At 46.5% G+C, this 12,656-nt stretch overlaps 1 pseudogene; it reads right to left on the bottom strand.

Annotated features, from left to right (window-relative positions):
- The window catches only part of LOC149533409 (putative E3 ubiquitin-protein ligase ARI8), a 96,241-nt pseudogene that overhangs the window by 59,649 nt on the left and 23,936 nt on the right, over positions 1 to 12,656 (bottom strand).

Here is a 12,656-nt window from a genome sequence, read left to right as displayed (position 1 = left end):
TATGGGCAGATGGGGTCATAGGGTAACCTATGACACTCTTTGACCAATTAAACGATGAAATATGTCTCTCGGGGTCCTAAGACCCCTAGGGACATATTCGAATCGTTCATATGGGTCAAAGGGGGTCATAGGGTGACCTATGACCCTCTTGACCCATTAAACGATCATATATGTCTTTAGGGGTCCTCGGACCCCTAGGGACATATTCGAATGGTAATATGGGTCAAATCACCCTATGACCCTCTTGACCCATTAAACGACGACATATGTCCCTAAGGGTCCTAGGACCCCTAGGGACATATTCGAATGGGTAATATGGGTCAGATGGGGTCATAGGGTAACCTATGACCCTCTTTGACCCATTAAACGATGACATATGTCTCTAGGGGTCCTAAGACCCCTAGGGACATATGCAAATCGTTCATATGGGTCAAAGGGGGTCATAGGGTGACCTATGACCCTATTTGACCCATTAAACGATGACAAATGTCCCTTGGGGTCCTCAGACCCCAAGGGATATATTGGAATCGTACATATGGGTCAAAGGGGATGATAGGGTGACCTGTGACCCTCTTTAACCCATTAAGCGATGATATATGTCTCTACGGGTCCTAAAACCCTTAGGGACATATTCGAATGGGTAATATGGGTCAAAAGAGATCATAGGGTAATCTATGACCCTCTCTAACCCCATTAAACGACGAGATATGTCGCTAGGGGTCCTAGTACCCCTAGGGACATATTCGAATGGGTAATATGCGTCAAAAGGGGTTATAGGGTGACCTATGACCCCCTTTGACCCTTTAAACGATGACATATGTCTCTAGGGGTCCTAGGACCCCTAGGGACATATTCGAAAGGGTATTATAGGTCAAAGGGGGTCATAGGGTGACCTATGACCCTCTTTGACCCATTAAACGATGACATATGTCCCTAGGGGTCCTCGGACCCCAAGGGACATATTCGAATGGGTAATATGGGTCAAAGGGGGTCATAGGGTGACCTATGACCCTCTTTGACCCTTTAAACAACGACATATGTCTCTAGCGATCCTATGACCCTAGGGACATATTCGAATCGTTAATATGGTTCAAAGGTGGTCATAGGGTGACCTATGACCCCCTTTGACTCATTAAACAACGACATATGTCCCTAACAGTCCTAGGACCCCTAGAGACATATTTGAATCGTTCATATGACTCAAAGGGGGTCGTAGAGTGACCTATGACCCCATTTGACCCATTAAACGATGACATATGTCATTAGGGGTCCTAGGACCCCTTTGGACATATTCGAATGGTTAATATGGATCAAATGGGGTCATAGGGTGACCTATGACCCTCTTTGATCCATTAAATGATGACATATGTCTCTATGGCTCCTAGGACCCCTAGGGACATATTCGAATCGTTCATATGGGTCAAAGTGGGTCATAGGGTAACCTATCACCCTCTTGACCCATTAAACGACGATATATGTCTCTAGGGGTCCTATGACCCTTAGGGACATATTCAAATGGGTAATATGGGTCAAAGGGGGTCATAGGGTGACCTATGACCCTCTCTGACCCATTAAACGACGAGATATGTCACTAGGGGTACTAGGACCCCTAGGGACATATTCGAATGGGTAATATGGGTCAAAAGGGGTCATAGGGTGACCTTTCACCCTCTTTAACCCATTAAACGATGATATATGTCTCTAGGGGTCCTAAGACCCTTAGGGACATATTCAAATGGGTAATATGGGTCAAAGGGGGTCATAGGGTGACCTATGACACTCTCTGACCCATTAAACGATGACATATGTCTCTAGGGGTCCTAGGAACCCTAAGGACATATTCGAATGGGTATTATAGGTCAAAGGGGGTCATAGGTCCCTTTGACCCATTAAACGACGACATATGTCCCTAGGGGTCCTACGACCCTAAGGACATATTCGAATTGTTCATATGGGTCAAAGGGGGTCATAGGGTGACCAATGACCCCCTTTGACCCATTAAACGTTGACATATGTCCCTAGGGGTCTTAGGACCCCTAGGGACATATTCGAATGGGTAATATGGGTCAAAGGGGGTCATAGGGGGACCTATGACCCTCTTTGATCCATTAAATGACGACATATGTCCCTAAGGGTCCTCGAACCCCAAGGGACATATTCGAATGGGTAATATGGGTCAAATGGGGTCATAGGGTGACCTATGACCCTCTTTGACACATTAAATGACGACATATGTCCCTAGGAGTCCTAGGACCCCTAGGGACATATTTGAATCATTCATATGAGTCAAAGGGGGTCGAAGGTTGACCTATGACCCCCTTTGACCCATTAAACGATGACATATGTCCCTAGGGGTCCTATGACCCCTAGGGACATATTCTAATGGGTAATATGGGTCAAATGGGGTCATAGGGTGACCTATGACCCTCTTTGACCCAATAAATGACGACACATGTCTCTAGCGGTCCTAGGACCCCTAGGGACATATTCGAGTCGTTCATATGGGTCAAACGGCATCATAGGGTGACCTATGACCCTCTTGACCCATTAAATGACGATATATGTCTCTAGGGGTCCTAAGACCCCTCGAACACATTCGAATGGGTAATATGGGTCAAAGAGGGTCATAGGGTGACCTATGTCCCTCTTTGACCCATTGAACGACGACATATGTCCCTAGGGGTCCTAGGACCCCTAGAGACATATTCGAATGGGTAATATGGGTCAAAGGGGATCATAGGGTGACCTATGACCCCATTTGACCCATTAAACGATGACATATGTCCCTAGGGGTCCTACGACCTCTAGGGACATATTTGAATCGTTCAGATGAGTCAAAGGGGGTCATAGGGTGACCTATGACCCCCTTTGACCCATTAAACGACGACTTATCTCCCTAGGGACATATTCGAATCGTACATATGGGTAAAAGGGGGTCATAGGGTGACCTATGACCCTCTTTAACCCATTAAATGATGATATATGTCTTTAGGGGTCCTAGGACCCCTAGGGACATATTCAAATGGGTAATATGGGTCAAAGGGGTTCATAGGGCGACCTATGACCCTCGCTGACCCATTAAACGACGAGATATGTCGCTAGGGGTCCTAGGACCCCTAGGGACATATTCAAATGGGTAATATGGGTCAAAGGGGGTCATAAGGTGACCTATGACCCCCTTTGACCCATTAAACGACGACATATGTGTTTAGGGGTCCTAAGACCCGTAGGGACTTATTCGAATGGGTATTATAAGTCAAAGGGGGTCATCGGGTGACGTATGACCGTCTTTGACCCATTAAACGACGACATATGTCCCTATGGGTCCTAGGATGCAAGGGACATATTCGAATTGTTCATATAGGTCAAAGTGGGTCATAGGGTGACCTATGACCCTCTCTGACCCATTAAACGACGAGATATGTCGCTAGAGGTCCTAGGACCCCTAGGGACATATTCAAATGCGTAATATGGGTCAAAGGGGGTCATAGGGCGACCTATGACCCCCTTTGACCCATTGAACGACGACATATGTGTCTAGGGGTCTTAGGACCCGTAGGGACTTATTCGAATGGGTATTATAGGTCAAAGGGGGTCATCGGGTGACGAGATATGTCGCTAGGGGTCTTAGGACCCTTAGGAACATATTCGAATGGGTATGATGGGTCAAAGGGGGTCATAGTGTGACCTATGACGCCCTTTGACCCATTAAACGACGACATATTTCTCTAGGGGTCCTAGGACCCCTAAGGACATATTCGAATGGGTATTATAGGTAAAAGGGGTTCATAGGTCTCTTTGACCCATTAAACGACGACATATGTCCCTAGGGGTCCTACGACCCTAGGGAGATATTCGAATCGTTCATATGGGTCAAACGGGGTCATAGGGTGATCTATGACTGTCTTGACCCATTAAACAGCGATATATGTCTCTAGGGGTCCTAGGACCCCTACGAACATATTCGATTGGGTAATATGGGTCAAAAGGGGTCATAAGGTGACCTATGTCCCTCTTTGACTCATTAAACGACGACATATGTCCCTAGGGGTCCTAGGACCCCTAGGGACATATTCCAATGGGTAATATGGGTCAAAGGGGGTCATAGGGTGACCTATGACCCTGTTGACCCATTAAACGATGATATATGTCTCTAGTAGTCCTCGGACCCTTAGGGACATATTTGAATGGGTAATATGGGTCAAAGGGGATCATAGGGTGACCTATGACCCTCTTTGACCCATTAAACGACGACATATGACCCTAAGGGTCCTAGGACCCCTAGGGACATATTCGAATGGGTAATATGGGTCAAATGGGTTCATAGGGTAACCTATGACCCTCTTGACGCATTAAACGACGATATATGTCTTTAGGAGTAATAGGACCCCTAGGGACAGATTCAAATGTGTAATATGGATCAAAGGGGGTCATAGGGTGACCTATGACCCTCTTTGACCCATTAAATGATGACATATGCCCCTAGGGGTCCTCGGACCCCAAGGGACATATTCGAATGAGTAATATGGGTCAAATGGGGTCATAGGGTGACGTATGACCCTCTTTGACCCATTAAATGATGACATATGTCTCTAGCGGTCCTAAGACCCTTAGGGACATTCGAATCATTCATATGGGTCAAAGGGGGTCATAGGGTGACCTATGACCCTCGTGACCCATTAAACGACGATTTATGTCTCTAGGGGACCTAGGACCCCTAGGGACATATTTGAATCGTTCATATGAGTCAAAGGGGGTCATAGGGTGACCTATGACCCCGTTTGATGCATTAAACAATGACGTATGTCCCTAGGGGTCCTAGGACCCCTAGGGACATATTCGAATGGGTAATATGGGTCAAATGGGGTCATAGGGTAACCTATGACCCTCTTTGACCCTTTAAATGATGACATATGTCTCTAGGGGTCCTAGGAGCCCTAGGGACATATTCGAATCGTACATATGAGTCAAAGGCGGTCATAGGGTGACCTATGACCCTCTTTAAACCATTAAACAATGATATATGTCTCTAAGGGTCCTAGGACCCCAAAGGACATATTCGAATTGGTAATATGGGTCATAGGGTGACCTATGACCCTCTCTGACCCATTAAATTACGAGATATGTCGCTAGGGGTTCTAGGACCCCTAGGGACATATTCGAATGGATAATATGGGTCAAAGGGGGTCATAGAGTGACCTATGACGTCCTTTGACCCATTAAACGATGACATATGTCTCTAGGGGTCCTAAGACCCCTAGGGACATATTCGAATGGGTATTATAGGTCAAAGGGGGTCATAGGGTGACCTATGACGCCCTTTGACCCATTAAACGACGACATATGTCTCTAGGGGTCCTAGGACCCCTAAGGACATATTCGAATGGGTATTATAGGTCAAAGGGGGTCATAGGTCTCTTTGACCCATTAAATGGCGACATATGTCCCTAGGGGTCCTACGACCCTAAGGACATATTCGAATTGTTCATATGGGTCAAAGGGGGTCATAGGGTGACCTATGACCCCCTTTGACCCATTAAACGTTGACATATGTACCTAGGGGTCTTAGGACCCCTGGGGACAAATTCGAATGGGTAATATGGGTCAAAGGGGGTCATAGGACGACCTATGACCCTCTTTGATCCATTAAATGACGACATATGTCCCTATGGGTCCTCGAACCCCAAGGGACATATTCGAATGGGTAATATGGGTCAAATAAGGTCATAGGGTGTCCTATGACCTTCTTTGACACATTAAACGACGACATATGTCCGTAAGAGTCCTAGGACCCCTAGGGACATATTTGAATCGTTCATATGAGTCAAAGGGGGTCGTAGTGTGACGTATGACCCCCTTTGACCCATTAAACGACGACATATGTCCCTAGGGGTCCTATGACCCCTAGGGACATATTTGAATGGGTAATGTGGGTCAAATGGGGTAATAGGTCATAGGGTGACCTATGACCCTCTTTGACCCAATAAATGACGACACATGTCTCTAACGGTCCTAGGACCCCTAGGGACATATTCGAATCGTTCATATGGGTCAAACGGGGTCATAGGGTGACCTATGACCCTCTTGACCCATTAAACGATGATATATGTCTCTTGGGGTCCTAGGACCCCTACGGACATATTCGAATGGGTAATATGGGTCAAAGGGGGTTACAGGGTGACCTGTGGCCCTCTTTGACCCATTAAATGACGACATATGTCCCTAGGGGTCCTAGGACCGCTAGAGACATATTCGAATGGGTAATATGGGTCAAAGGGGGTCATAGGGTGACCTATGACCCCTCTTTGACCCATTAAATGAAGACATATGTTCCTAGGGGTCCTAGGACCCTAGGGACATATTCGAATGGTTCATATGGGTCAAAGGGGGTCATAGGGTGAGCTATGACCCCATTTGACCCATTAAACGACGACATATGTCCCTAGGGGTCCTAGGACCTCTAGGGACATATTTGAATCGTTCATATCAGTCAAAGTGGGTCATAGGGTGACCTATGACACCCTTTGACCCATTAAACGACGACATATTTCCCTAGGGACATACTTGAATCATACATATGGGTCAAAGGGGGTCATAGGGTCACCTATGACCCTCTTTAACCCATTATACAATGATATATGTCTCTAGGGGTCCTAGGACCCCTAGGGACATATTCAAATGGGTAATATGGGTCAAAGGAGGTCATAGGGTTACCTATGACCCTCTCTGACCCATTAAACGACGAGATATGCCGCTAGGGGTCCTAGCACCCCTAGGGACATATTCAAATGGGTAATATGGGTCAAAAGGGGTCATAGGGTAACCTATGACCCCCTTTGACCCATTAAACGATGACATATGTGTCTAGGGGTCCTAAGACCCTTAGGGACTTATTCGAATGGGTATTATAGGTCAAAGGGGGTCATCGGGTGACCTATGACCCTCTTTGACCCATTAAACGACGACATATGTCCCTATGGGTCCTAGGACCCAAGGGACATATTCGAATTGCTCATATAGGTCAAAGTGGGTCATAATGTTACCTATGACCCTCTTTGACCCATTAAACGAAGACATATGTTCCTAGGGGTCCTAGGACCCTAGGGACATATTCGAATGGTTCATATGGGTCAAAGGGGGTCATAGGGTGACCTATGACCTCATTTGACCCATTAAATGACGACATATGTCCCTAGGGGTCCTAGGACCTCTAGGGACATATTTGAATCGTTCATATGAGTCAAAGGGGGTCATAGGGTGACCTATGACCCCATTTGACCCATTAAACGACGACATATCTCGCTAGGGACATATTCGAATCATACATATGGGTCAAAGGCGGTCATAGGGTGACCTATGACCCTCTCTAACCCATTAAATGACGAGATATGTCGCTAGGGGTCCTAAGACCCCTAGGGACATATTCGAATGGGTAATATGGGTCAAAGGGGGTCATAGGGTGACCTATGACCCCCTTTGACCCATTAAACGACGACATATGTGTCTAGGGGTCCTAGGACCCCTAGGAACTTATTCGAATGGGTATTATAGGTCAAAGGGGGTCATAGGGCGACCTATGACCCTCTTTAACCCATTAAACGACGACATATGTCCCTATGGGTCCTAGGACCCAAGGGACATATTCAAATTTTTCATATAGGTCAAAGGGGGTCATACGGTGACCTATGACCCCCTTTGACCCATTAAACGACGACATATGTTCCTAGGGGTCCTAGGACCCCTAGGGACATATTCGAATGGGTAATATGGGTCAATGGGGGTCATAGGGGGACCTATGACCCTCTTTGATCCATTAAATGACGACATATGTCCCTAAGGGTCGTCGGACCCTAAGGGACATATTCGAATGGGTAATATGGGTCAAATGAGGTCATAGGGTGACCTATGACCCTCTTTGACCCATTTAACGATGACATATGTCCCTAGGGGTCCTAGGACCCTAGGGACATATTCGAATCGTTCATATGGGTCAAAGGGGGTCATAGGGTGACCTATGACCCCCTTTGACTCATTAAATGATGACATATATTGGAATGGGTCATATGGGTCAAATGGGGTCATAGGGTAATCTATGACCCTCTTTGATCCATTAAACGATGACATATGTCTCTAGGGGTCCTAGGACCCCTAAGGACATATTTGAATTGGTAATATGGGTCAAAGGGGGTCATAGGGTGACCTATGACCCTCTCTGACCTATTAAACGACGAGGTATGTCGCTAGGGGTCCTAGGTCCCTTAGGGACATATTCGAATGGGTAATATGGGTCAAAGGGGGTCATAGGGTGACCTATAACGCCCTTTGACCCATTAAACGACGACATATGTCTCTAGGGGTCCTAAGACCCCTAAGGACATATTCGAATGGGTATTATAGGTCAAAGGGGGTCATAGGTCTCTTTGACCCATTAAACGACGACATATGTCCCTAGAGCTCCTACGACCCTAGGGACATATTCAAATTGTTCATATGGGTCAAAGGCGGTCATAGGGTGACCTATGACCCCCTTTGACCAATTAAACGATGACATATGTCCCTAGGGGTCCTAGGAGCCCTAGGGACATATTCGAATGGGTAATATGAGTCAAAGGGGGTCATAGGAGGACCTATGACCCTCTTTGATCCATTAAATGATGACATATGTCCCTAGGGGTCCTCGGACCTCAAGGGACATATTCGAATAGGTAATATGGGTCAAATGGGGTCATAGGGTGACCTATGACCCTCTTTGACACATTAAACGACGACATATGTCCCTAAGGGTCCTAGGAACCCTAGGGACATATTCGAATCATTCATATGGGTCAAAGGGGGTCATAGGGTTTTTGACTCATTAAATGACGACATATGTCCCTAGGGGTCCTAGGACCCCTAGGGACATATTTGAATCGTTCATATGAGTCAAAGGGGGTCGTAGGGTGACCTATGACCCCCTTTGACCCATTAAACGACGACATATGTCCTTAAAGGTCCTGTGACGCCTAGGGACATATTCAAATGGGTAATATGGGTCAAATCGGGTCATAGGGTGACCTATGACCGTCTTTGACCCAATAAATGACGACACATGTCTCTAGCAGTCCTAGGACCCATAGGGACATATTCGAATCGTTCATATGGGTCAAACGGGGTCATAGGGTGACCTATGACCCTCTTGACCCATTAAACGATGATATATTTCTCTAGGGGTCCTAGGACCCCTACGGACATATTCGAATGGGTAATATGGGTCAAAGGGGGTCATAGGGTGACTTATGTCCCTCTTTGAGCCATTAAACGACGACATATGTCCCTAGGGGTCCTAAGACCTCTAGGGACATATTTGAATCGTTCATATGAGTCAAAGGGGGTCATAGGATGACCTATGACCCTCTTTGACCCATTAAATGACGACATATGTCCCTAGGGGTCCTATGACCCCTAGGGACATATTCGAATCGGTAATATGGGTCAAATGGGGTCTTAGGGTGACCTATGACCCTCTTTGACCCAATAAATGATGACACATGTCTCTAGCGGTCCTAGGACCCCTAGGGACATATTCGAATCGTTCATATGGGTCAAAGGGGGTCATGGGGTGACCTATGACCCTCTTGACCCATTAAACGAATATATATGTCTCTAGGGGTCCTAGGACCCCTACGGACATATTCGAATGGGTAATATGGGTCAAATGGGGTCATAAGGTGACCTATGACCGTCTTTGACCCATTAAACGACGACATATGTCCTTAGGGGTCCTAGAATTCTTAGAGACATATTCGAATGGGTAATGTGGGTCAAAGGGGGTCATAGGGTGACCTATGACCCTCTTTGACCCATTAAATGAAGACATATGTTCATAGGGGTCCTAAGACCTTGGCGACATATTCGAATGGTTCATATGGGTCAAAGGGGGTCATAAGGTGACTTATGGCCCCATTTGACCCATTAAACGATGACATATGTTCCTAGGGGTCCTAGGACTTCTAGGGACATATTTGAATCGTTCATATAGGTCAAAGCGGGTCATAGGGTGACCTATGACCCTCTTTGACCAATTAAATGACGATATATCTCCGTAGGGGTTCTAGGACCCTAGGGACATATTCGAATGGTTCATATGGGTCAAAGGGGGTCGTAGGGTGACCTATGACCCCCTTTGACCCATTAAACGACGACATATTTCCCTAAGGGTCCTAGGACCCCTAGGGACATATTTGAATCTTTCATATGAGTCAAAGGGGGTCACAAGGCGAGCTATGACACCCTTTGACCCATTAAACAACGACATATGTCCCTAGGGACATATTCGAATCGTACATATGGGTCAAAGGGGGTCATAGGTCATAGGGTGACCTATGACCCCCTTTAACACATTAAACGATGATATTTGTCTCTAGGGGTCCTAGGACCCCTAGGGATATATTCAAATGGGTAATTTGGGTCAAAGGGGGTCATAGGGTGACCTATGACCCTCTCTGACCCATTAAACGACGAGATATGTCGCTAGGGGTCCTAGGACCTCTAGGGACATATTCGAATGGGTAATATGGGTCAAAGGGGGTCATAGGGTGACCTATGACCCCCTTTGACCCATTAAACGACGACACATGTCTCTAGGGGTCCTAGGACCCCTAGGGACTTATTCGAATGGGTATTATACGTCAAAGGGGGTAATAGGATGACCTATGACCCTCTATGACCCATTAAACGATGACATATGTCCTTAGGGGTCCTAGGACCCTAGGGACATATTCGAATTGTTCATATGGATCAAAGGGGATCATAAGGTGACCTATAACCCCCTTTGACCCATTAAACGACGACATATGTCCCTATGGGTCTTAGGACCCCTAGGGACATATTCGAATGGGTAATATGGGTCAAATGGGGTCATAGGTTAACCTATGACCCTCTTTGACCCATTAAACGATGACATATGTCTCTAGAGGTCCTAGGACCCCTAGAGACATATTCGAATCGTTCATATGGGTCAAAGGGGATCATAGGGTGACTTATGACCCTCTTGACCCATTAAACGACGATATATGTCTCTAGGGGTCCTAGGACCCCTAGGGACATATTCGAATGGGTAATATGGGTCAAAGGGGGTCATAGGGTGACCTATGACCCTGTTTGACCCATTAAATGACGACATATGTCCCTAGGGGTACTCAGACCCCAAGGGACATATTCGAATGGGTAATATGGATCAAAGGGGGTCACAGGGTGACCTATGACCCTTTTTGACCCATTAAATGACGACATATGTCCCTAGGGGTCCTAGGACCCTAGGAACATATTCGAATCATTCATATGGGTCAAAGGGGGTCATAGGGTGACCTATGACCCTCTTGACCCATTAAATGACGATATATGTCTCTAGCGGTCCTAGGACCCCTAGGGACATATTCGAATCGTTCATATGGGTCAAAGGGGGTCATAGGGTGACCTATGACCCTCTTGACCCATTAAACGACGATATATGTCTCTAGGGGTCCTAGGATCCCTACAGACATATTCGAATGGGTAATATGGGTCAAACGGGGTCATAGGGTGACCTATGACCCTCTTTGACCCACTAAACGATGACATATGTCCTTAGGGGTCCTAGGACTCTTAGAGACATATTCGAATGGGTAATGTGGGTCAAAGGGGGTCATAGGGTGACCTATGACCCTCTTTGACCCATTAAACGAAGACATATGTTCCTAGGGGTCCTAGGACCTTGACGACATATACGAATGGTTCATATGGGTCAAAGGGGGTCATAAGGTGACCTATGGCCCCATTTGACCCATTAAACGATGACATATGTCCCTAGGGGTCCTAGGACCTCTAGGGACATATTTGAATCGTTCATATAGGTCAAAGGGGGTCATAGGGTGACCTATGACCCTCTTTGACCAATTAAATGATGACATATTTTCCTAAGGGTCCTAGGACCCCTAGGGACATATTTGAATCGTTCATATGAGTCAAAGTGGGTCATAGGGTGAGCTATGACCCCCTTTGACCCATTAAACAATGACATATGTCCTTAGGGACATATTCGAATCGTACATATGGGTCAAAGGGGGTCATAGGGTGACCTATGACCCTCTTCAACACATTAAACGATGATATATGTTTCTAGGGGTCCTAGGATGCCTAGGGACATATTCAAATGGGTAATATGGGTCAAAGGGGGTCATAGGGTGACCTATGACCCTCTCTGACCCATTAAATGACGAGATATGTCGCTAGGGGTCCTAGGACCCCTAGGGACATATTTGAATGGGTAATATGGGTCAAAGGGGGTCATAGGGTGACCTATGACCCCATTTGACCCATTAAACGATGACATATGTCTCTAGGGGTCCTAGGACCCCTAGGGACTTATTCGAATGGGTATTATAGGTTAAAAGGGGGTCATAAGGTGACCTATGACCCTCTTTGACCCATTAAACGATGACATATGTCCCTAGGGGTCCTAGGACCCTAGGGACATATTCGAATTGCTCATATGGGTCAAAGGGCATCATAGGGTGACCTATAACCCCCTTCGACCCATTAAACGATGACATATGTCCCTATGGGTCCTAGGACCCCTAGGGACATATTCGAATGGGTAATATGGGTAAAATGGGGTCATAGGTTAACCTATGACCCTC

Source organism: Cupressus sempervirens, chromosome 10 (genome assembly GCF_028749045.1).
Source record: "Cupressus sempervirens isolate cs-2001-9-10 chromosome 10, ASM2874904v1, whole genome shotgun sequence".
Lineage (NCBI taxonomy): Eukaryota > Viridiplantae > Streptophyta > Pinopsida > Cupressales > Cupressaceae > Cupressus > Cupressus sempervirens.
The sequence above is the reverse complement of the archived record's forward strand: the minus strand, read 5'-3'. Positions and strand labels throughout refer to the sequence as shown.